The sequence below is a fragment of the Ambystoma mexicanum genome, chromosome 1q (assembly GCF_040938575.1).
Source record: "Ambystoma mexicanum isolate Mex_15411 chromosome 1q, UKY_AmexF1_1, whole genome shotgun sequence".
NCBI lineage: Eukaryota > Metazoa > Chordata > Amphibia > Caudata > Ambystomatidae > Ambystoma > Ambystoma mexicanum.
Window position 1 is genome coordinate 855960499 of NC_090922.1, and position 25726 is coordinate 855986224.

The 25726-nt window shown below is 50.8% G+C and overlaps 1 protein-coding gene across 1 annotated transcript in view; it reads left to right on the forward strand.

The window, feature by feature from the left end:
- The window catches only part of KCNT2 (potassium sodium-activated channel subfamily T member 2), a 2640974-nt gene that overhangs the window by 1594230 nt on the left and 1021018 nt on the right, over nucleotides 1-25726 (forward strand). The window lies entirely within an intron of this gene.

Here is a 25726-nt window from a genome sequence, read left to right on the forward strand (position 1 = left end):
CACTCAGCACGTGATGACGGGGCACACGTGGAGATACTGCACGTCAGAGTGTCATCGCGTGTAATTGGACAAAAGTGCGCGTACACGCGATTGGCCTATGTACGTGTATTTAATGGGTGCGCGGGCACTTACACACGCAAGTACGTCAGCGAACCTGTATCCCGTGGTGCGTGTGAATTTCCACACGCTATTGGACTGGGAACTGGATTCCAGGGGTGCGCGGGTCACACGCTGTATCCCGTGGTGCGTGTGAATTTCCACACGCTATTGGTTTGGGAACTGGATTCCAGGGGTGCGCGGGTCACACGCTGTATCCCGTGGTGCGTGTGAATTTTCACACGCTATTGGACTGGGAACTGGATTCCAGGGGTGCACGGGTCACACGCTGTATCCCGTGGTGCGTGTGAATTTCCACACGCTATTGGACTGGGAACTGGATTCCAGGGGTGCGCGGGTCACACGCTCGCCTAGAACACGCGCAAAGCATACATTTGCGGACTTTAACAATAACAAGCTCAGACGCCAGGATGAACATACCGTTCCTAGCAGCAGTGGCAGTGGGCTACCAAAGGAGGAGGAGGAGGATAGTCAGGGCCAGAATATTCACACCCAGAACCAGCCTTTTCGGGATGCCTGATGACCAGGTGTATGGGAGGTACAGGTTTCCACCACACATTATACTGGACCTGGTGAGTGAGTGGGAGGATGACCTCACATCACCCACCCTGTGCTCCCAAGCACTCAGCCCCCTGGAGAAGGTCCTCAATGTACTGCACTTCTTAGCCACTGGATCATTTCAGCGGACAAGTGCCATAGTGGGTGGGGTGTCACAGGCCACCCAGTCACGCTGCCTACACCAGGTCTTGAACATCATCACTGCACGGCCATCAGTCCGCAGGCACATATACCTGCCCAGAACACCTGCAGAAAGGCATGCTGCCGCCCTGGATTTTTACGCTGTGGCACGATTCCCCAAAGTGCTAGGTGCCATCGACTGCACCCATGTGGCTCTACGTCCCCCCAGGGCATCTGAGCACATCTATAGGAACCGCAAGCACTGGCATTCCATCAACGTGCAGGTAGCATGTAATGCCAAGGGAATCATCACCTCAGTATATGCCAACTATCCCGGCTCCACCCACGACAGCTTCATTTACCGAATGTCCACCCTAAGCCGGGACCTAGAAGCTGGGCGGCATGGCGATACATGGCTGCTTGGTGAGTATGTATGCCACTGCACATGCATGCATGTTGGATACTGAGCAAGGTCACAACCCCACCAATGATACCAATCACCACCTCCACAGGGGACAGTGCCTACCCTCTCAGCCCCCACATGATGACGCCAATTCGGAACCCCACCACGCCACCCCAGGTAAGATATAACACAGCCCACATTACAACCAGGGGCATAGTGGAGCGCACATTCGGAGTGCTAAAGTCACGCTTTCGCTCCCTTGACCGTTCTGGCGGGCAGCTGTTATATGCTCCCCCAGTAGTGTGCAGGATCATAGTGGCAGCATGTGTCCTGCACAACGTTGCAACACGCCGGGGCCTGGCCATGGACATGGTGGTGGCCCCACATCCCCAACCACATGCACAGCCGCTGCGCATGGGAGGGGAAAGGGCACGGGGGGAGGCAGCCCGTACACAGCTAGTGGCTAATTACTTCACATAGAAATCACACCCCTGTGGAGTGCACACTGCCCTGGCACATTCCATCTGACAATCAATGATGACTCAACCTGACACTGATCCTGAATGTCTGGAGAATGAACCGTCAAAACCATATCAGCCTGAGATTGTTCACCTGGAAGTGTCACAATGTGTGCATCCCTACCCACACAGACACCACCAATGCAGTTTTGTGAAGTTACACATTGAAGCAGCTAAAATGAATACCCACTTGCAAAATGCAACAAGAGGACAGTGCCATGTCAGCCAACCCAACCCCAGCACCGCCACATGACACACCGTGCCATGTCATGCTAATTGCAGGTAAACAAAGTAATCCCCACAACATGACATCAGTCTCACTATGTACAGTGGCACTATTAGAAACCTGCAACACCTGAAATGCTCACAGCAATGCCGGACCAACAACATACTTGAGCACGTAGTACCATTAACATGACATCACAAATGTTACATATTAGTAGTCTCACCACCTGGAAATGCCTGCACTCCCACCACTACCAACTGTGCAGTGTTGTCGCCATGTAGAGTTGTAGGTGCACTGCTGCCAACATGGACCCCATCTCCAGACTAGAGGTCCTTGTGTGGACATGAGGAAGGGACCTGCAAATTAGGAGGTAGACACAGAAGAAGAGTTACACAACAATGCAACATGCAGTGTACAACACAACAGCAATATGCACTAGGAATGTATACACAGTATTGACTACAGACTGCCCACACAGCTCATGGGAGTCCAACGTCACTGTGTAATTCACTGTCACTTGGGCACACCCTTTACAAGCCCATGGAAACGGGAAGCAGGAGGGGTGTGTGTGACTCAAACCCAAGCATCTGAACCAAATACATTACAAGCCTGCATGTGCCCAGCCACAATGCAGCGTATGCCCACAGGAACCACGGAAGCCAACAGATCGTCCCAAAAAAATTGGGAATAAAAGAAATCAAAATAAAAATAAAAATAAGAAACAATCAAAAATGGCCATTGATGGGCCCGGGGGGGTTGGGGAGGCCACCCAGGAGGTCCGAGGACAGGATGCACACCAGAACCCACCTGCGTGGATCCTGGGAAGATAAAACACCTCCATGGGCTCATGGCCCACACGGCTACCCTATTGTGGGAGTATCACTGCTGTCGCTATTATCACCCTGTGCAGCTGCATCCGGAGGTGGTTGCACTATGGGAGGCAGCCCACGCAAGGCCCTAGTCTGCTCCTCCATGGCTGCAAGCATGCGGGTGTGGTAGGTCTGGTTCTGGAGGATGAGTGTGCGGAGGTCCCCATGCAACAACTCACGGGATGCCCGGACCTCCGCCCTCGTTGCCTGCATCTCAGCTGAGAGCGTACGGGTGAGACGCTCCAGCTGCTGTTCTGTCCTTTGGTGTGTTGAAGCCTCAAGCTCAACAAGAGTCGTCCTGAGGTGAAGGAGCTCCTGCCTCAGGGCTTCCCTGTGGCCCTGGGACTCAATGGAGATGGCCTCCTGCAGAGTCGCCAGTGCCGCCCGCCTGTCCCTGTTGGACCCCAACATGTCCTCCCTGTGTGACTGGCAGATGGAGTCGGTTGCCTGCTCTAGTCGCTCCATCAGCCTTTCTGGGGGGACAATGGAAGTGGCCACCCTATCCATGGCCTGAGCCATCATCTCGGATGATGCAGCCTGTTGGGTTGCCATGCCGTAAATGGATTGCTCCCATGCGGTATTGCCGGGTGGCGTACGGCCACCACGTCGGCGGGCACCACACCTGTCTGGGGCAAGGCGAACTGCGCCTTGCTGTGCCGGCACTGCCTGAGGCTGCAGGACTGCATTCCCCCTCTGATCTGCTGGCCCAGGAACAGGATCAGATGTCGCGGAGTGTGACCCTGCATCCGTAACCACCGAAGGCGTAGCTGCCAACACTGACATCCCCATGGAGGGTTCTGACCCTGGTGCAGGTGGGTGAGACAGAACAGAATCCCTCCCTGGAACACTCACCTGCGACGGCACGTAGGTCTCATCCGAATCAACACCTGAGTACAGCTCGGGGGAGGTGCAGCCAGAGACACCCCTTGAGAGCACGACCTGCAGCACTTGTGGGTTCTCCCCCACCACCACACCACGTCCCTCACTGGTGGTTGGTCGGCCCTCGGACCCCTCCTGGGTCTGCACCATCTCCACAACCCCAGCAGTATCAGGTGCGTCTTCCCCTGCAAAGACATGAAAACAAAGAAATGGAAACAGGCATTAGCACCATGGCACACATTGAGGGCTGAGAAGCAAGAGAACCAGTACTTGATTGACACATGTCCCACATGACTAAAACCCTCCCATGCATGCACCCTCACTGCGTATGAAGTCCAGGCAAATGGCACACACTGATGACACCAAGATGGAAGATGAACACATTTTCTGCATGCTGCCTGGCAGTGGCATCACACATTGGCCTGTGATTGGCAGGTGAAACACACATGCCATCACACAGATGGCATGTACCATTGCTATTGAGTGAAGATGGAGAGGAGGGCAGCACCTATTCATTCAGTCCAGTTCCCGCATGTAATAGCTTTTCTAATTCTAACAGGTCAGGTTTTTCACCTGGAGCTGCCAGTCTGAAATGGTCCAATTGCACAGGGACATGTGTGTACAAATGATATCCAGGTAACAAAGTCACTCCACTTTACCATACCCATGTCAGACATGTGACTAGTGGACAGCGACATGCCTAGTGAAAGTGGTGGAATGCAAACAAACTGACTGAATGAACAGTGAAAGAGAAGCAAATATGTTGTGGCAAGGTGACACTTCAAGGGCAACTGGCGTGCAGTTGGGCTAGATGTCTACTGTTGGCAGAAGGGATACTGCTATGGCCAAATGCAGCTGCGCAGGAAGGATTGCATGAAGCACATGGCTGACCCATACGACTCAGGCGCACACACTCTCACCTGGCACCCGAACAGAAGCCCTCACACACACACCATGCACATGGATGACACACACATGCATGGGCACTCACCGGACAATGCCTCGTAATCAGCCAGATCTCCCACGCCTTGGATCTGTTCCTCCGTGACGTAGGTCCCAGCGACTGACTCATGTGGAGTGAGTTCCATGTCTACTACTGGAGACCCACCTCCAGTCACTAGAGTTGCGGCATGACTTGAGGCCAGCTTACTCTTTGCCCTGCGCTTTAGGTCATTCCAGCGCTTATAGCAATCATTGGCTGTGCGCCTCACAATTACAAGGGCACTTACGATGTCCGCAACGGTCTGCCAGTGTGCCTGGCGTTGTGCAGGTGTGGTCTTGGATCCTGCAACAATGACCATCTCGTTGTCATGTCCGGACACATACTCGACAAGTGCATTCAGTTCGTCATCCGTGAAGCTGGGCTTCCTGGACGGGCCGGACTGTGTAGCCGTGTCTGGGGCATCAGCCTGTGCCGGACGAGCACTCTTCCTCTTCCGCTTGGAAGGTGGTGGTGATCCTGAGTGTCCTGCGCCGCTCTGGACACTAGGGGCAGGAGCCCTGGTAGACTCTGTATCAGGAGTGTGGGATTGCACACTCAGCATGGGAGTTGGTGCAGGCATTAGCTCTAGTGTGATGGTGTCAGGGGGAATGTCAGCAGCATGGACTAGGACCGACACTGTCCTGGCTGGGTGTGTGAGGGCTGGGGTGGATGGAGCCGCAGCTGCCCCTGCAGCCTCTCCGCCCTGCCTCCTTGGTGCAGCAGATGACCTTGCTGCCCCAGATCCACGTGGCATGATGGCATCAACGTGCACCAGCGCACGTGTCGTAGCCCTGCTGACCTGGAAGTCAGCCATGGAGTCAGCCAGGTCTGGTGCCACAATGGGCTGGTCCAACAAGGGCTGAGCATGGATGGTGTCAGCCACATCAGCCTCAATGGGAGGGGGGGGGATTATGGGTGCCCGTGACTGGTCCTCCACACATGGGGGGACAGGCTCACCCTGCAAGTTACGACCACGTCCCCTACCGGATCCACCACGGCCACCACTTGTGGCTCTTCCACCTTTGCCACCCTTACGGAATCCTCGCCTCCCAGCCATGGCACTGATGTTAATGTGCGTATGGGAGTGGATGTAGACTATTGTCCTGGGCAATTGGGGGTCAAAGGGGTTGGGTACCAGATGGTAATTGTACCCTAGTGCTCTAGCAAGGCTGAATGTAACCCCTGGGGAAAGATGACGGGTCACGCAACGCACAGGAGGCCCAAAAAAGGGAGATGACGTGCACGCAACCCCTCCTAAACCACGTGTGCAGAAAGAAAAACCTGCACTACGCTGTGGCACCCAGAAACACAAGAATGAACGTATGCGTGTCACACGCAGCCTAGAATGACCTCTGAAGGGGTAGGCTACACACGGGGCTAGCACAGATGTTAGATACGTGCGTGACTCACCGTCTGCCAGGTAAACGAGCGTGTAAAAGGAGCACGTTTGGTTGGCAACACCCCCGCCAAAAGAAGATTTGTCCGCTGTCTGAGGAGACAGGACAACAGTAGAAGGGAACACTGTTTGAGGGAACAGGCCCAGGTAAACCAGTAAAAGAGAAAAAAGAGCAAAAGCTGTCAGAGGTAACAGGGAATACGAACTAGAAACGCCGTGAAGTAAATCGCGTGTGAAACGACAAGAAGTACAGAATTCACCCACTCGCTCTCCACGAAAAGCACGTACAAGGAAAACGTGTTCTACACGTACCTTTTATACAGGCCCACACGTCCAGCGTCACTTACGCGGCGTGTACGCGCTAGGGCCATTTCCACCTATTACATGCTTTGTCACTTCTGCGTGTAGGGCCATTTCCACCAATTACACGCTTTGTCACTTCTGCGTGTAGGGCCATTTCCACCAATCACACGCTTTGTCACTTCTGCGTGTAGGGCCATTTCCACCAATCACACGCGATTACACTCTGGCGTGCAGTCTTTCCACGTGTGCTCTGTCATCACGTGCTGTGTGGGAAACACCTGTGCGGGTCACGTCACAGACGCGCTTACGCGCTGAGGGCCTTTCCTCAGTTTTCACGCTGACGTGCAGGATTTTCACGTGCAAAATCACTCCGTACCAAGCTGGCCACGCGTACGCACACGGAATACCACGCTCCTGCCCGGAAGGCCGAACTACTGCCTCCCAGAGCCCGAGCACGCTCCCACCTGCTGCTGCCTGACTGCCTGCTGCCCCTGCACTGCTGGGGGGTGGGGGTGATAGGGGACATGAGTGGGGGCCTGGTGGAGGCTGCCCCTGGTGGCTGGGGGGCGGGGGAGGTGGTAGACATGGGTGGGGGCCTGGTGGAGGCTTCCCCTGGTGGCTGGGGGGTGGGGGTGGGGTGGTAGACATGGGTGGGGGCCTGGTGGAGGCTGCCCCTGGTGGCTGGGGGGTGGGGGTGGTGGTAGACATGGGTGGGGGCCTGGTGGAGGCTGCCCCTGGTGGCTGGGGGGTGGAGGTGCAGGGGGACATGAGCAGGTGTGCAGGGTAGTCCCCTGTTTTGTGGGCTGCCTGCAGGGGCCGTGGAGGGTGTACAGGGAACACCTGTGAGGACCCACCCAGCCTAATCGCGTGTGTAACTTCCAGCGCACCCCTGTAATACACGTACCCTGCTGAAGTCGCGTGTAAAACTTCCCGCGCACCCCTGAAATGCATGCGCCCAGGCTATTCGCGAGTGGGACTTCCCGCGCACCCCTGAAATACACGTAGCACGCTGGGAGACATGAGTGGGGGCCTGGTGGAGGCTGCCCCTGGTGGCTGGGGGGTGGGGGTGCAGGGGGACATGAGTGGGGGCCTGGTGGAGGGTGCCCCTGGTGACTGGGGGGTGGGGGTGCAGTGGGACATGAGTGGGGGCCTGGTGGAGGGTGCCCCTGGTGGCTGGGGGGCGGGGGTGGTGGTAGACATGGGTGGGGGCCTGGTGGAGGCTACCCCTGGTGGCTGGGGGGTGGGGGTGGTGGTAGACATGGGTGGGGGCCTGGTGGAGGCTTCCCCTGGTGGCTGGGGGGTGGGGGTGGGGTGGTAGACGTGGGTGGGGGCCTGGTGGAGGCTGCCCCTGGTGGCTGGGGGGTGGGGGTGCAGGGGGACATGAGTGGGGGCCTGGTGGAGGGTGCCCCTGCACTGCTGGGGGGTGGGGGTGGGGTGGTAGACATGGGTGGGGGCCTGGTGGAGGCTGCCCCTGGTGGCTGGGGGGCGGGGGTGGTGGTAGACATGGGTGGGGGCCTGGTGGAGGCTGCCCCTGGTGGCTGGAGGGTGGGGGTGGTGGTAGACATGGTTGGGGGCCTGGTGGAGGCTGCCCCTGGTGGCTGGGGGTTGGAGGTGCAGGGGGACATGAGCAGGTGTGCAGGGTAGTCCCCTGTTTTGTGGGCTGCCTGCAGGGGCCGTGGAGGGTGTACAGGGAACACCTGTGAGGACCCACCCAGCCTAATCGCGTGTGTAACTTCCCACGCACCCCTGTAATACACGTACCCTGCTGAAGTCGCGTGTAAAACTTCCCTCGCACCCCTGAAATGCATGCGCCCAGGCTATTCGCGTGTGGAACTTCCCGCGCACCCCTGAAATACACGCGCCCAGGCTATTCGCGAGTGGGACTTCCCGCGCACCCCTGTAATACACGTAGCACGCTGGGAGACATGAGTGGGGGCCTGGTGGAGGCTGCCCCTGGTGGCTGGGGGGTGGGGGTGCAGGGGGACATGAGTGGGGGCCTGGTGGAGGGTGCCCCTGGTGGCTGGGGGGTGGGGGTGCAGGGGGACATGAGTGGGGGCCTGGTGGAGGGTGCCCCTGGTGGCTGGGGGGCGGGGGTGGTGGTAGACATGGGTGGGGGCCTGGTGGAGGCTGCCCCTGGTGGCTGGGGGGTGGGGGTGGGGTGGTAGACATGGGTGGGGGCCTGGTGGAGGCTGCCCCTGGTGGCTGGGGGGTGGGGGTGCAGGGGGACATGAGTGGGGGCCTGGTGGAGGGTGCCCCTGCACTGCTGGGGGGTGGGGGTGGGGTGGTAGACATGGGTGGGGGCCTGGTGGAGGCTGCCCCTGGTGGCTGGAGGGTGGGGGTGGTGGTAGACATGGGTGGGGGCCTGGTGGAGGCTGCCCCTGGTGGCTGGGGGGTGGAGGTGCAGGGGGACATGAGCAGGTGTGCAGGGTAGTCCCCTGTTTTGTGGGCTGCCTGCAGGGGCCGTGGAGGGTGTACAGGGAACACCTGTGAGGACCCACCCAGCCTAATCGCGTGTGTAACTTCCCACGCACCCCTGTAATACACGTACCCTGCTGAAGTCGCGTGTAAAACTTCCCTCGCACCCCTGAAATGCATGCGCCCAGGCTATTCGCGTGTGGAACTTCCCGCGCACCCCTGAAATACACGCGCCCAGGCTATTCGCGAGTGGGACTTCCCGCGCACCCCTGTAATACACGTAGCACGCTGGGAGACATGAGTGGGGGCCTGGTGGAGGCTGCCCCTGGTGGCTGGGGGGTGGGGGTGCAGGGGGACATGAGTGGGGGCCTGGTGGAGGGTGCCCCTGGTGGCTGGGGGGTGGGGGTGCAGGGGGACATGAGTGGGGGCCTGGTGGAGGGTGCCCCTGGTGGCTGGGGGGCGGGGGTGGTGGTAGACATGGGTGGGGGCCTGGTGGAGGCTGCCCCTGGTGGCTGGGGGGTGGGGGTGGTGGTAGACATGGGTGGGGGCCTGGTGGAGGCTTCCCCTGGTGGCTGGGGGGTGGGGGTGGGGTGGTAGACATGGGTGGGGGCCTGGTGGAGGCTGCCCCTGGTGGCTGGGGGGTGGGGGTGCAGGGGGACATGAGTGGGGGCCTGGTGGAGGGTGCCCCTGCACTGCTGGGGGGTGGGGGTGGGGTGGTAGACATGGGTGGGGGCCTGGTGGAGGCTGCCCCTGGTGGCTGGGGGGCGGGGGTGGTGGTAGACATGGGTGGGGGCCTGGTGGAGGCTGCCCCTGGTGGCTGGGGGGTGGGGGTGGTGGTAGACATGGGTGGGGGCCTGGTGGAGGCTGCCCCTGGTGGCTGGGGGGTGGAGGTGCAGGGGGACATGAGCAGGTGTGCAGGGTAGTCCCCTGTTTTGTGGGCTGCCTGCAGGGGCCGTGGAGGGTGTACAGGGAACACCTGTGAGGACCCACCCAGCCTAATCGCGTGTGTAACTTCCCACGCACCCCTGTAATACATGTACCCTGCTGAAGTCGCGTGTAAAACTTCCCTCGCACCCCTGAAATGCATGCGCCCAGGCTATTCGCGTGTGGAACTTCCCGCGCACCCCTGAAATACACGCGCCCAGGCTATTCGCGAGTGGGACTTCCCGCGCACCCCTGTAATACACGTAGCACGCTGGGAGACATGAGTGGGGGCCTGGTGGAGGCTGCCCCTGGTGGCTGGGGGGTGGGGGTGCAGGGGGACATGAGTGGGGGCCTGGTGGAGGGTGCCCCTGGTGGCTGGGGGGTGGGGGTGCAGGGGGACATGAGTGGGGGCCTGGTGGAGGCTGCCCCTGGTGGCTGGGGGGTGGGGGTGGTGGTAGACATGGGTGGGGGCCTGGTGGAGGCTGCCCCTGGTGGCTGGGGGGTGGAGGTGCAGGGGGACATGAGCAGGTGTGCAGGGTAGTCCCCTGTTTTGTGGGCTGCCTGCAGGGGCCGTGGAGGGTGTACAGGGAACACCTGTGAGGACCCACCCAGCCTAATCGCGTGTGTAACTTCCCACGCACCCCTGTAATACACGTACCCAGCCAAATCGCGTGTGATAATTCCCATGTACCCCTGTAATACACGTACCCAGCCAAATCGCGTGTGATTATTCCCGCGTACCCCTGTAATACACGTGCCCTGGCTAATCGCGTGTAAAACTTCACGCGTACCCCTCTAATACACGTACCCTGGCCAATCGCGTGTTAAACTTCCCGCGTACCCCTGTAATACACGTGCCCTGGCTAATCGCGTGTAAAACTTCACGCGTACCCCTCTAATACACGTACCCTGGCCAATCGCGTGTTAAACTTCCCGCGTACCCCTGTAATACACGTGCCCTGGCTAATCGCGTGTAAAACTTCACGCGTACCCCTCTAATACACGTACCCTGGCCAATCGCGTGTTAAACTTCCCGCGTACCCCTGTAATACACGTACCCTGGCTAATCGCGTGTACAACTTCCCGCGTACCCCTGATATGTACGTTACCCGCTTTGCGTTCCTTGTTTGGCAGCCCTGTAAACTGGTCCAGGGTTAGCGCAGCCCTTTGCGATGATTTAGCGATTTTGATGGCTTTTCCTTGCGCGAGGGCGTTCTTGGGGGCGTTACTGGCGCTGCTGCAGGGTCGCTGCGATACTCTGCGCCACGGCTGGTTTGGGAGCCTAAAATCCATGAATACGCTGTGCGCGGAAATCGGTTTTAGCGCACGTGCCTGGCGCAGACAATCGCACGCGGACACTCTGCGCCAGCCGCTTGCGACACTTTTCTGCGAAATTCTATGAATTACCCTCATAGTGTTTATGGAATAAGACAACAATTGGACTACTGTGCTGGAATGGTTAAATTCACTATAAACTCACAGTTTATGAATTCTCCACAAGAATTTCTAATGTACTTACTACAAGTACTGGAAAATAAAAACATACCTATAAATTAAATCTTCCAGATTTCATACATGTGGAAACATACATGCACTTTCTGCAACAATGTTACACAAGAACAAATCCCCAATGAACGCTTCATATATATATCAATACCTAATTGTGAATCCATTCCATTTCAGCAACTTGTACAAAATGCAAACCATGGTAGATTATGTACTACCTGCAATTCGGATAATCGCTCCACGTTAGTAAATAAAAACACATAGTAAATACGTAATACAAATGCTTCTATGTTACAATACAGATGGTACCAAAAACAACTGCCTGCAAGCTGACTGGATTCCCACATGGTCAAATATCACTTGGTAAGAAAACCTTCACAACAATAGGTATAATCTACCACGCAGGAGCCACAACCAATTCAGGGCACTACACTGCATATAAAAAAAGAAATGTGGATGGTTTGAATGTAATGATAGTACCATTACTCTAAAGCAGAGATTACCAGCAAATCTTACAAACGCTTATTTAATGTTCTTAAAACCAAAATTTGATAACTAAACTGTACTTAAACCTTAAGTAAACTTGTAGTAAAAAAATATAAACTGTTAGAATATTCCAAAAGCTATCTAACTGCACAAAGATTGTACAAAGACTAATCAGATAAATGAATACCACCAAATTAGAGCAAAAAATAGACAGTTAGAATACGCCAATTGGCATCTAACTGTCCCAAAATTTAACAATATCCAAACAGATAAATCAATACCACTAAAATATACAAAAAAAATAGACAGTTAGAATACGCCTACTGGTATCTAACTGCTCCAAAATTTTACAATATCCAAACAAATAAATAATAGGTTACTGCTCCAAAAAACTGCAACAAGCAATGTTTACAGCATTAGCCAGAAACAACATGTGAACACTGAAAACAAACAAACAAATAAACTGTAGCATAACAGAAAAAGTTTTTTTTTTAATCCAACATGGATTTTTTTTCTCCCACAGACCCAATGATTTTAGCAACAAACACAGAAACTGAGCAAATTGCACAGTACTCTGGTTTGTAATCTACTAAATATGAGGGTCAAAAATGTTGATTATACAATGTAATAAGTCATTACAAAATACTAATTCTAACATGCTCTTTTCTTTTATCACAGAAATGAACAAGAAATACATGTACTCCAGTTACTAAACCAAACAGTAAGTATATTATAATAAGTACAACCATCGCAGCATATCACACCCATAGTGGCTTATAACTTTGTTCCTTATAAATTTGTTTTTGACCCAAAGTTATAAGCCACTATGAGTGTGATATGCTGCGGTGGTTGTGGCCAGGGCATAGAGTATTGGGTGCATGGCCAAACGGCCATGCACCCAATACTCTATGCCCTGGCCGCAGCCACCGCAGCATATCACACCCATAGAGTCAAACATTTCAACTATGGGCTATGGAAACTTTCAATGTCCGCGGACATAAGGAATGTTCTTAGAACACATTCAACTTCCCATCGAACAATAAGGACACCGTCCTCAGGACACCCCCATTGTGTTTATTTACGAACATTTCAGGACACCACAAGTGTTCTTAGAACACATTCAACTTGCCAGAGAACAATACAGACAGGGTCTTCAGGCCACCCCCTATGAACATTTCAGGACACCGCGAGTATTCTTAGAACACTTTAAACTTGACAATGAACAATACAGACAGCATCCTCAGAACACCCCCATTTTGTTTATTTGCGAACATTTCAGGACACCGCGAGTGTTCTAAGAACACATTCAACTTGCCAGCGAACAATACGGACAGCGTCCTCAGAACACCTCCATTTTGTTTATTTACGAACATTTAGCGGACACCACGAGTGTTCTTAGATTTATTTGCAAACATTTCAGGACAGCGCGAGTGTTCTAAGAACACATTCAACTTGCCAGCGAACAATACAGACAGCATCCTCAGAACACCTCCATTTTGTTTATTTACGAACATTTAGCAGACACCACGAGTGTTCTTAGAATACTTTCAACTTGCCAGCGAACAATACGGACAGCATCCTCAGGACACCCCCATTTTGTTTATTTACGGACATTTCAGGACACCGCGAGTGTTCTTAGAACACATTCAACTTGCCATCGAACAATACGGACAGCGTCCTCAGGACACCCCCATTTTGTTTTTTTACGAACATTTCAGGACACCACGAGTGTTCTTAGAACACATTCAACTTACCACAGAACAATACAGACAGCGTCCTCAGGACACCCCCATTTTGGTTATTTACGGACATTTCAGGACACCGCGAGTGTTCTTAGAACACATTCAATTTGCCATCGAACAATACGGACAGCGTCCTCAGGACACCCCCATTTAGTTTTTTTACGAACATTTCAAGACACCACGAGTGTTCTTAGAACACATTCAACTTACCACAGAACAATACGGACAGCGTCCTCAGGACACCCCCATTTTGTTTATTTACGAACACTTCAGGACACCACTAGTGATCTTAGAACAGTTTCAGATTGCTTGTGAACCAAACGGACGCATATTGCATCCTCAGAACACCCCCCATTTAGTTTATTTAGAACATTTTAGAACAGCCGTGTTGTCCGCAGACGAATCGAACACAACAAGAGCGTCTACCACATAAAAAAATACAACATTTAACCTATCTCATACTCTCCCACCCTCCCCAAACACTCTTACACACCAACACACTCTACTAAATACAAATTTTAAACCAAGTTTCACCGCGCTGTCCGTGGACGTCCGCGAATGCAAGATGGCGGGCGCTACTGGAAATCTGATGCGCTTCACGCTCCACGCCGTCCAATCAGCGAACACGTTGCATGTCCGCGGACATCACGCAAGCCGATTAGCCAATCAGGACACTGTCCGCGGAGCGAACAGGGAATTGTGACGCGGACCGAACACAGATATCACAAATTTTTATGACCTACTTTTTGGTCATTTAAAAAAAAAACTACTGGACGGATTTTCACCAAATCTCCTAAAGCACGCTTTCGGGACCAAGCAGCTGCTCCTGGTCCAAATTTGGTGAAAATCCGTCCAGCGGTTTGGGCTGTAGGCACGAGCAAAGTTTTTTCCCCATTCAGTCTAAAGGAAAAAAAAATGTTTTGGGACCCCCCCTATAACTTTGACAAAAAGTGCTCGTCCTATGGAAACAGGATCTTAACCATAACTACACAGCCACTACTGTGGCTGTGTAATATTAATATATATATATATATATATAAAAGGTTTTTAGCAGCGCAACTTAACCATAACGTCCCTTTAACAACATTTTTTCACTGAATTTCATTGGTTTTTAGCAGCGCAATTTAACCATAACGTCCCTTTAACAACATTTTTTCACTGAATTTCATTGGTTTTTAGCAGCGCAACTTAACCATAACGTCCCTTTAACAAAGTTTTTTCACTGAATTTCATAGGTTTTTAACAGCGCAACTTAACCATAACATCCCTTTAACCAAGTTTTTTCACTGCATTTCTTAGGTTTTTAGTAGTGCAACTTAACCATAACGTCCATTTAACAAAGTTTTTTCACTGAATTTCATAGGTTTTTAGTAGTGCAACTTAACAATAATGACTTTGACTTTATATACATGTCATATGGAACTGACTGAATCTCTTCTACTGTACCTGATGTCCGCGAACTCATTTAATGTTCGCGGACATGTTCGAAGAACAGTACCACTACCTAAAAACTCTGAGGGGGGTATGTTTGATTGTTATATCATAACATAGGAACATTGAACAAATTCAAAAAGGAGCACACAAACACATTATATGTACTAATACATAAGAAATGTAACCATATATACAACACACTAACCATTCATGCACTATGTTCTAAAATGGAATATACCACAAGAAGATAAATTGGCTTCCAACATAATTACCTCACAAACACGACAGAACTGAGAACAAGAGCAGACCCACTGAGTACATAGGACATATCTTACCTAAAATAGTAAGTGTACTTAATTTTATTCATATATTTATAAACTTTCTGTATTAGATAAAAAATATTATCTTTTTTTTTTCTCTCACAGAAATGTCTAGTACTCTGGAATGGCTAGTGGAGCATTTCCCACATGAAGAAATGTCACAAGATAGTGAAACTAAAGGTAAACACTTTATAATATAAACCATTTAATTGTTATTATTTTGCATACATTATATTTTTTTCTGTACAGAGCATACCAAAATAGAAAATACTTCAGAAAAACCTGTTATGGGTAACACTTTTCACAATATAGAAGAAAAAATGGATTTATTGTTCACTAATTTTAATAATTTGAAAACTTTTGTGGAAGATCATTTTAAATCAAAAACCTTGCACCATTGCCCCACATGTACTTGTCCGTCCTCACCATGTCCCAGTCAATTATCCCCAAACCCTCTCCATAACCCAAAACGTTTTGATGAGACTTCCATCCCTTCTTCACCTAATAACAATCATGTTGAAACCCCTAATTCTACTGTTTTTGTTTCTGTTTCTGCCTCACTTTCTCTGTCATAAACTATTAATATATGTTAAATAAAGTTTAATTTTTATATTGTGTTGTAAATAGTTTTTTAATTTTTTTAAAACAATGTAGGTGTCCGCGGACAGTGCAGGTGTTCTGAAATGTTCGTAAATAAACTAAAATGGAGCTGTCCTGAAGAACACTATACCTGTTCGTACTGTTCGCTAGCAAGATGAAACTATTCTAAGAACATACACGGTGTCCAGAAATGTTTGTAAAAAAAAAAATTAAAGTGTCCTAAAGAACACTATGGGCCTCATTACGACCCTGGCGGAAATCGAAAAACGATGGCGGAAATGCAATACCGCCATCGAATAGCGCTCGGTGCGATCATGATCCGTCACCGCAAAGTACGATGCCATTAGCGACACCGTAGTGAACGCCAACGCTAACTGCACCAAGTACGCGCGCGCGCGCCATGCCAAACCGTAATTACCACCATGGCGCAACGGTACGCGAATTCTGACCCTAGCGGACATGCACCTAACGCCATCAAGCACGGCGGAAAGTACCATTCCGCCATGGTGAGAAGTACGGCATCGCGAACCAACCGTAAACGGCCCTACTGAGTGCCTGTACACCGCTCCCTGGCCACATTGTACAACTCCCCGTAGGTGCAATGAAGTCACACAATGCAACCAGTGAAATGTACTAGTCATCCATGCCTGCCAACGAACAAATGAATCTCAAGAGGGGCCAATGGGAGCTGCAGGGCACAGATGGCACGAATACAGAAGCTATACAAATGGACATGACCTCAGTCTCCCACCAAGAAACGCACGCAAACACAGGCACCTGTGACCAGCAATATTCCGATAATCACATCATTCCACCAATCCAACTGGCTGACCGGCATCTGTTACACAAAAGCTAATCCCCCGCCCCTGAGCATGACATCATCAAAACAGTCATATTGGCAGCCCTTATCCCTGACCTCACTGGGCTTCGTAGGCAAACGCGCCCAGCACAGTACCACGCAACCATACTCCGAAGCTGGAACCCAATGCAGATCTCCTCACAATACATCGCTCCCCAAATAGGAATATGCCACATCACTTGCAAAGAAGAACGCTACACGGTTCATATCAGAATAGAAATTTAATGCACAACAAATTCACCAAGCCCATACAGCCATTAGGCCATGAACTCCAAAACACATTTCACCATTGTGGGCTGCATCCGCAATAAATGACCAGCCTCTTCTTGTGTGACGCCCTGTTCCTTCATGGTACACAGGGGCTACATTCACGTTCAAGAAGGCAACATGGAAGCGCCTAGAACCGCAGGGCCGTCCCAATAGGGAGGCACTAGTCCAGCTGAAAGGCCGAAATGTTGCTCCTAGCCACTAGTACTGCGTAAGGGCATGTGGCCCATTGGCGATCGTCCCATAAGATCGTAATGCTGCTCCACTGATTAACACGAAGCAGCAGGTGTCGGGAGTAAAATCCATCTGCAGGAGTGGCATACAGATGGCAGTGGCAAAAGGGGAGGAGATACCTGTCACCCAAATGAAATGAAAAAGAATAGTATGGCCATCAGAACTACATTTGAATTACTCACTTCAATGATCACACCAAATCCACAGCCATATGCATGCTAGCCCACTCCAAAGGATCATCACCACCCAAAAACCACTTGCGAATCATAACTATCTATATCGAGGTGAAAACACTATCACAAACGAGTGTACCTGTGCATGCGTGTGTTAAAACAGAATCCATCAGATGGGATTGGTAACGTGCATAGACACAAGTGTCTGAAGGCGCGTCGAGACAGGGAGGGCTCAACAAGGCTAGATAGACGATGGTCCCACTATGGCAGCCCTGCATCACATAGCGCAGGGGAGGCGGATAGATTCCAAGAAGCCCTGTACATGGCAAACTCTGTATCAAATCATCTGTCCATGCATCCATACATCATTCCCTCATCCCGTAATGAAAACGCCTGTTTCCATACTCACATAACATGTGAAATTTCCATTGAGTCTGTGCGTTATGCAGCCTGCAAAATCCACTGTGCCCCAGCCCGTAATTCCAGTGTTGTGAAGTAACATGTATTTGGGAACGTCCGGCCTCATCGCCCAATTCGCTATTGCGCATCCCAAACTATTCATATCAATCATTGCATCCTCGCCATGGCCCCTGTCCCAAGGACATTGAACAATAGAACGTTATATTTGCAGTCAGACCTGTGGGCATCTCCTCGCCGCTAGCTGAAAACCAAAAGCGCCGCCCTTCGAATTCCTCATTTGCAACATCACGTCGAAAAGGCATCTGTGGCCGCTTGAAATCACAAATTAATCCATCTAGTGCGGCTGTGTGTGAAAATGGCAACTGCCTTCACTCACAAATGGGACGCCCCGCCCGTCGGTGAACCTCGGTACAGTGTTGCATGAGGGTCCACCGTTACTCGAGTACTACGTTCCACTGACCCTTCACAAGTCTGTTCGCGACTGCAAAGATAGCATGTGAAACAGTGGGACCATAGCCGAATGAACATATCAACCAATGTTACACTGCCATCGGGTACAAATACATGATTGTAATAGCAAGATGCCATTCGTCGAATTGCAGCAATGTGTGCGGGACGTGCTCGCCCAAAGGGGAGAGCAGCTTGCACAGGTGGAATGAATCACCACAGGTGGAGGCAATACAGCCTGAAAACACATAAATTGCACACCCAGTCTCCTCCCACAACCACACCCACTCCGAAATGCTACCGGCAGGACTAGCTATGTTGGCCCTGGGGGACCTGATAGCACTGCAAGTACTACAACTTCAAGAAGAAGACGAACACCAACTACAACCGGCCGCACGGAGGAGACGCAGGAGGAGGAGGAGGGCAAGGCAGGGCCAGAAAGGGCCGCCAGCACAGCCACTACCACCACGCAGGCAGCCCGCAATCCCACGCCTCCGAGCACATCCGTTCAACCTCACGGATGAGCAGATCCACACCCTCTACCGTTTGGACCGGGACACCATAACCGCCATTGTGGACATGACACAGGCTGACCTTGTCAGCATGATAGATAGCCCAACCGCCATCCCACCCCTACTGAAGGTGGTGTCTGTACTCCACTTCCTGGCCACAGGCACCTACCAGCACACAGTCGGACAGTTGCATGGCATTTCACAGCCACTGTTCTCACGGACACTATTGCAAGTGCTCGATGCCCTCCTGCAGCACGCAGACGACTACATCTCTCTACCACGCTCGGAGCAGGAAATTACCAACACAAAAGTGGGATTCCATGCACTTGCCGGCATACCGGGTTGCATTGGTGCCATCGACTGCACCCATGTGGAATTGGTCGTCCCACATGCCATGGAGGCCCAGTACCGCAACCGAAAACAATTTCATTCTCTGAATGTACAAATGGTGTGTGACTCCCAACAGGATCATTACACATTGTTGTGCCCGATTCCCTGGATCAACCCATGATTCTATGGTCTTGAGGAACTCTACAATACCACGCTACATGGAGCGACACGCAGGGAACAGATCCTGGCTACTCAGTGAGTCTCATTTCATGCATGATGATGTGGGGTATGTGATGCGGCAATGACCTGGCAGGAAGGGGGGGGGTGCGTACGTAGCAATGGCATTCCTCAAAATTCCTTTATTGTCCACATACAGGTGATGCCGGGTATCCTCTGAAGAGATGGCTCCTCACACCAGTCCGGAACCCAGGGGACCAGCATGAGGAGGACTACAACCATGCCCACTCACGTACCCGTGTAGTCATAGAACAGGCATTCGGCCTACTGAAGACTCGTTTCCGCTGCCTCAGCAGGTCTGGCGGGGCACTCCTGTACCGCCATGTGAAGGTTGCAAAGATGGTGATGGCATGTGTCATGCTACACAACATGTGCGTACGTAGAAATGTGCCCATGCCGCCTGACGCAGAACTGCAAGCACCTGAAGATGGTCATGATGAGGGTGGGGATGTGGCAGCACCTCAAGGAGTCCGCGAGGCACAGGAGGGCCGTGACATTCGTCAGCATCTCATAGATGCATGCTTCTAGCACACACGCCTGGTGGCTGATACATGGACACGGGACTCGTGGCACTGTGTGTGTCTGGAACATGCACAATATGGACTGTACGCCTATAATGGCCTCGTACACAAAGATCAATGTCCACACATCTCATTGGATGATCGTGCATTGTTTATGGCATATGTGATATCATGTTAAACACCCTATCGACCCGCCACCCAAGTGAGCCCAACACACCCCCTCCACCCTCCTACCTCCCCCCCGAACACCAGTGTCCAAAGATGCTCATTGTCAGTGGGCAGTCGCTATTGCAAGCCCCCTCTGCGGGTATCAGGGGCACCCCTGCCTGTGGAGCGCAGGTTCCTCCCAGATCTACGTTGGGGGCTGCCCTGGACGGAACTTGCAACGGATGATGTCTCTGCCTGCTCACGTCCATGCATGTCCCTAAGGGTTTGTGAGAGCTCAGTGAGCACACGGCGCACTGCGGCAAGTTCGGCACATACGTCTTTGGACGTCGCATGCAGTTCCCCCCTCAGGCTCTCGGTGCTTCTCTGCATTTGTACTCTCAGGCTCTCGGTGCTTCTCTCCATTTGTACTCTCAGGCTCTCGGTGCTACTCTCCATTTGTGCCCTTAGTGTCTCTGTACTTCTCTCCATTTCTGCCCTAAGTGTCTCAGTTGATGTTTCTATGTCTGCCTTAGTGCCCCCACATTCATCGGCATGGTCCTTGAGGAGCGTGGCCAGTTGCTGCTGTTGCACGATTACCTGGTCGAGGGACTGTTGCCTCTGCTGGGCCATGGCCATTTGCGGTGGTGTCACAGAGTGGCTGATCACCTCATGTTGCCTTGCCACAGGGCTTGTGGGGGATGGCCAGTCGTCGTCTTGTGGGTGCCCCTGCGTGGTATCCTCATGGTGTACGGGATGGAACAGACAGGGGGATTGAGACCGGTCATGGATGGATCTAACTTCGACATCCCCGTTTTCTGTGTCGGAGCATGCTGCCATTAATGCAGTGTCACCTATGGTGCTGCTGCCACCAGAAGCAGTGCCTACTGTGGCATCCATTGGGGGGACCTGTGGTGGTGGTGTTGTGGGCATGCTGGCTGCTGGGGTGCCTGTTGGAGTTCCCTCCTCTGTGCTGCCACTTGATTTGTGCGGCTTCCGTGTCTTGATGCGTGCAGCTGAGGTGGAGGGTCTTTGGCCGTTGGTCTTGGCCCTCTTTGCAGGTGTGCTGGTAGGGGTGTCCTGGAGCTCGTCGTTTGGATCGGACCCTGTGGTGGAGTAAAGGAGGGCGAGCGTTATTAATGGGTCTGTGGGAATTGGAATGGCAATGTATCACATGCATTGGGGTGGTACCTGAGGGTGATTTGGGTCGGGGCCTTGGAGGTGGTTTCATTTGTGTGTGGAGTGAGGGTGCAGTTGTTTGGCAGCCTGCAGTTAGGGTGTGCCTGCTGCACGTGTAGAGGGTGTTTTTAGGATTTTTAATTATTTATGTATTTGATGTGAGTTTTAAAGTGTGCTATCAGGCCTATGTATGTGGACGTTCTCCTGGACATGTGTTACTGTTGCACTATGTGGGCACGTGGTACTTCACTTGATTGGACATTGTGGTTTTGGCATTGTTTTATTTGGGACACCTACCTGATTCTTCGGATGTCTGCACTCCTTTCTCCATCCCTCCGACTCCCTCTATGCTCTCCATTCCAATGGTGGAGGCACAGATTTCTTCCCAGGGGGTCAACTTGATGGGTGATTCCGATCCTCCCCCGGTAGCTGTGGCAATGTTGCGGTTGGCAGAAAGTATGCTACGGACGCGTATCCGCAGGTCGTCCCATCGCTTTCTGCATTGCTGTGGGTTGCGGGGTGCGGTCCCCACCGCACTTACCCGCTGTGCCACCAGGGCCCATATGGCCTTCTTGTTCGCAAGTGCCGTCCTGGTCATTTGCGTGGAGAAGACGGCGGCAGCATTCTCCTGGAGGGTCTCTGTGAGCACGGTGAGTTCCTCACGGGAGAAGTGGACCTGCCGCTTGCGGTCGCACGCTTTCTTCGCTACTTTTCCCATTTTTCTTGGTTTCACTAGGGTGGATGACGGGTTGGGATGTGTCTCAGGGTAGTATTTTTAATGGTTGTGTGGAATTTGTGGTTTTATAGGTGTACGGCGTGATGTTTCCCGTTCCGGGACCATGCTTTTACTTCCGTTTCCGTATATTTACGGTCACCGTACTTTCCGGTTGGCGCTCACTGCGGTGTCCGCTAAGATGGGTGGCGGTATTGCACCTAGGGCGCCGTACGGCGGCGGTGTGGGCCGTTTTGGGGTCATTTCCGCCATCGCGGACTTTGCACTTCCGCCATGGCGTGGTGCTCGTGCCCGATGGGTCGGAATGAGCCGCACTTTGCTCCATCGTGCAATGGCGGAAACGCTTTTTACGCTATGGCGGTCCGGTCGGTTGATTTCCGCCAGGGTCGTAATGAGGGCCTATATCTGTCCGTAGTGTTCGCTATCAAGTTTAAACTGTTCTAAGAACACAATTGGTATCCTGAAATGTTCGAACGTAAACGAAAATGGAGGTGTCCTGAAGAACACTATACCTGTTCGTAGTGTTCGCTAGCAAGTTCAAACTGTTCTAGGAACGCACGCAGTGTCCTAAATTGTTCGTAATTAAACGAAAATGGAGGTGTCTTAAAGAACACTATACCTGTCCGTACTGTTCGCTAGCAAGTTGAAACTGTTCTAAGAACACAATTGGTGTCCTGAAATGTTCATACATAAACGAAATTGGACGTGTCCTGAAGAACACTATATCTGTCCTTACTTTTCGCTAGCAAGTTTAAACTGTTCTAAGAACACACGCAGTGTCCTGAAATGTTCGTTTCACGTGTGATGCAATTTTAATTAGTTCAGGACCCGAACAGTGTCTGTAGAACATCAACGCGCATGCACTAGCCAATCTCCGTGCATTTGGTGTCCTGCGGACATGCGCTTCCTTCGCAGACTTGTTCACGAACGGATCATATGACCGCGCCCACGCTGATCGCGCGTTCTGAATGCGGACACTGTTTGTGTCCCCGAGCAAATTAAAAGTACATTTTCAATTAATCCATAATATTTTTCAATAAAATCTCACCATGGCACACGTCCCACATAGTAATCCTGAGTTTCTACATACCTTTTGAAACTTTTTGAACTTTCTTTTGTGTTCGATCTGTCCGCGGACAGCGCGCATGTCCGCGGACCGCACACAAGCACCCCTATAAAAGACCACGCCCTAGAGCTTATTCTCATTGTGTTTCTGGCTATTCTTCAGAACACAGCGATTTTTGCTGCCACCTGTAGATTACACGATCATCGAGATGGCATCCCTGGCTGCTGAACTGCCACCTGGTGCTGCACCTGCTTCAGCACCACCCTCACCCCCTCCACCACCACCACCTCCCCAAGGGCCTGAAGAGGGGAACAGGAGTGAGGATGCAGAGGAGGAAGAAGAGGATGATGAGAATGAGGTAGAGGAAATCCCTACTACCCGCACTAGGCGTGAGTCTTGGGTGTGGTGGTTATTTACCATTCATGGGAATGTTCCTAAGGCTCGTGCGAACCGTGTTACCTGCAATGAGTGCAAAATGATACTCAGTCACGGGAAGCACGGTCAGTACAGCTTTGGGACAACTACTATGAAGCGATACCTGAGGTCATTTCACTCTGGGGCTATTCGCAGGGTTGTACCTTGTGAAGAACGTAGCATGTTGATTTCCTCTACTTCATCCTCTGTTTCTGATCCTGTGACCACAAGGACCACCTCGGTGGGACAGCATCTTCCTCAAGCTGCCTCACAGGCCATACAGAATGCTGATGACCCTTACCTTTGGAGGGTCACGGTTGTATGTATGTACTGTGACACAGTACTCTGCAGGGGGGAGTGACTTCGTAGTGCTTTTGAGACTATCGTCTCAGAGCACGAGAAGACCTGCTCACTACCCAAATAAAACCCACTCTACATCTTCCTCTCTCAGCTCGCCCTTTCTTATCCCTGTGGTTGGTGTCCCCCCCTTTACCTTCCTTTCCCCTCCTCTCCTAGTGTGTCGTGTATAAAAAACCAAAAAAATACAAAATATCAAAAATCAAAAAAAAAATAAGGCTCTTTTTAGAGCCGCCTTTCACAGTTAAAAAATAGAAGTGAAAATAAATGAAGCAGGGCCCTTTGTATTTTTTAGAAGTCCGCGGACAGTTCACGAACATTTAAGAAATTGGGTTGCTACCCTATCACAAACAATTTTCTCTGGGAGGAAGTGGTGGCTCTGAAAAGAGCTTTTGGGAGGTGTTTGTAAGTCAAAAATTATAAATGCTTGACACCTACTTCAAAATGGATGTTGTAATTCCAAAAAAGGTCGCAAAGCATTTTGTACATTTCTCAGAAAAATCTGATTGCCACCATAAGTAAGATGGACTCCATCTTTGCGAAATATGTTTGTACTACAAAACAGAATATTTTAATTGTGAAAAGAAGACATGCCAAAATCTTTTAGAAAGGCACAAACAGCTTTATTAACATTGCGCCTTGATTTTTCCATTTGTGGACCAAATGAAGAAGAACGAAGCCACATTTGTCTCTGCGCAATCCATGAAAATATCACTTGAGAATTATGAAACATGTCCATAACCTTCCCAAGTCCTTCTTTCATAGCAAATTGCAAAAAAATTCCAGTCGCATGTCCTAAACTGTTCCCTCCACAATGAATTACAATTATGTCTAGATGTTGCTCTGTCTCCAAAGTAGCACAGAGAGGTAGCAAGTCCAACCACATCATTCCACGTACTCCATGCCAGTGTACTTCCACATGTGGGAATCCAAGATCTACAGCTACTCCACAGCTTTCTACATGCACCTTCAACCAATATATCCATGAATCTCCCAAAATCCACACAATCTTTTTCCTAAAATACACAGACATAGCTATCTGTTGTTCTCTCAACAAAAACAGTATATGAGAAACTCTCTTCTGGCACAACACACCCACTAAACCTTCCTGACCAATCCCTTTCAGTACTCATTCTCATTTGCATGACTTCTGAACCCAAAAATCCCCGGATGTAACTCCCGATGTCCGCGAACTACCGCCATGTCCGCGGACATATCGTAACATGAACAGCCCTTCTACCATTTCCACTTCACTCTCTCTGCCATCCCCTCATTGGATGTAGCTAAGAAGTCACATGACCATGCACCAATCACATTCAAGACCTCTACATCTAACTACATCATCATAGATCAGCACTGCAAATGTACTGTGAATCTCTCTGAGTACAAGTGTCATATCATTGGCAAGCACCATCTACCAGAAATACTGTACAAGTCTCCAAGATTTCGACTTGCAGCTCCATGCATATCCATATGCATGAACACAAACTTCAGGTATGCATATTTTCTGTACAGTAGATGACTACATTTTCAAACATACTTTTAGCTTGTGTAATCTGTAAAATGAATTTACTGTATTTTTTCAATTTCCTAAAATCAACTATCACTTATAAACCTTTATACTATTTACTTTCTTTATACACACACACTCAAATCATGTTAAACTAACATTTTTTAAATGAAATATATAGACTACATATATTCAAACAAAATTGCATGCAAGCACAATCTATGTTTAAATCTTTAAAAAATATACTTATACAATTTCATATTTTTATGTTTTTATTTATTTATTTACTTAATTAATTTCATTTAGACATGACATTGAGGCGCTATTACCTAGAACAGCTTAGTTACAGAAATAGTGGTATTCACTGGTATATTATAAATTTCACAAGACATAGTAAAGATATTTATTTGCTACAGTTAGTCATTCAATACAGTTTGTTCATTTAGAACATATCATATGTAGTGAACTGATGCAATGTATCTTATGTAAATAAATGAGTTTAATGGTTTTAAAGAAGGCACTGAG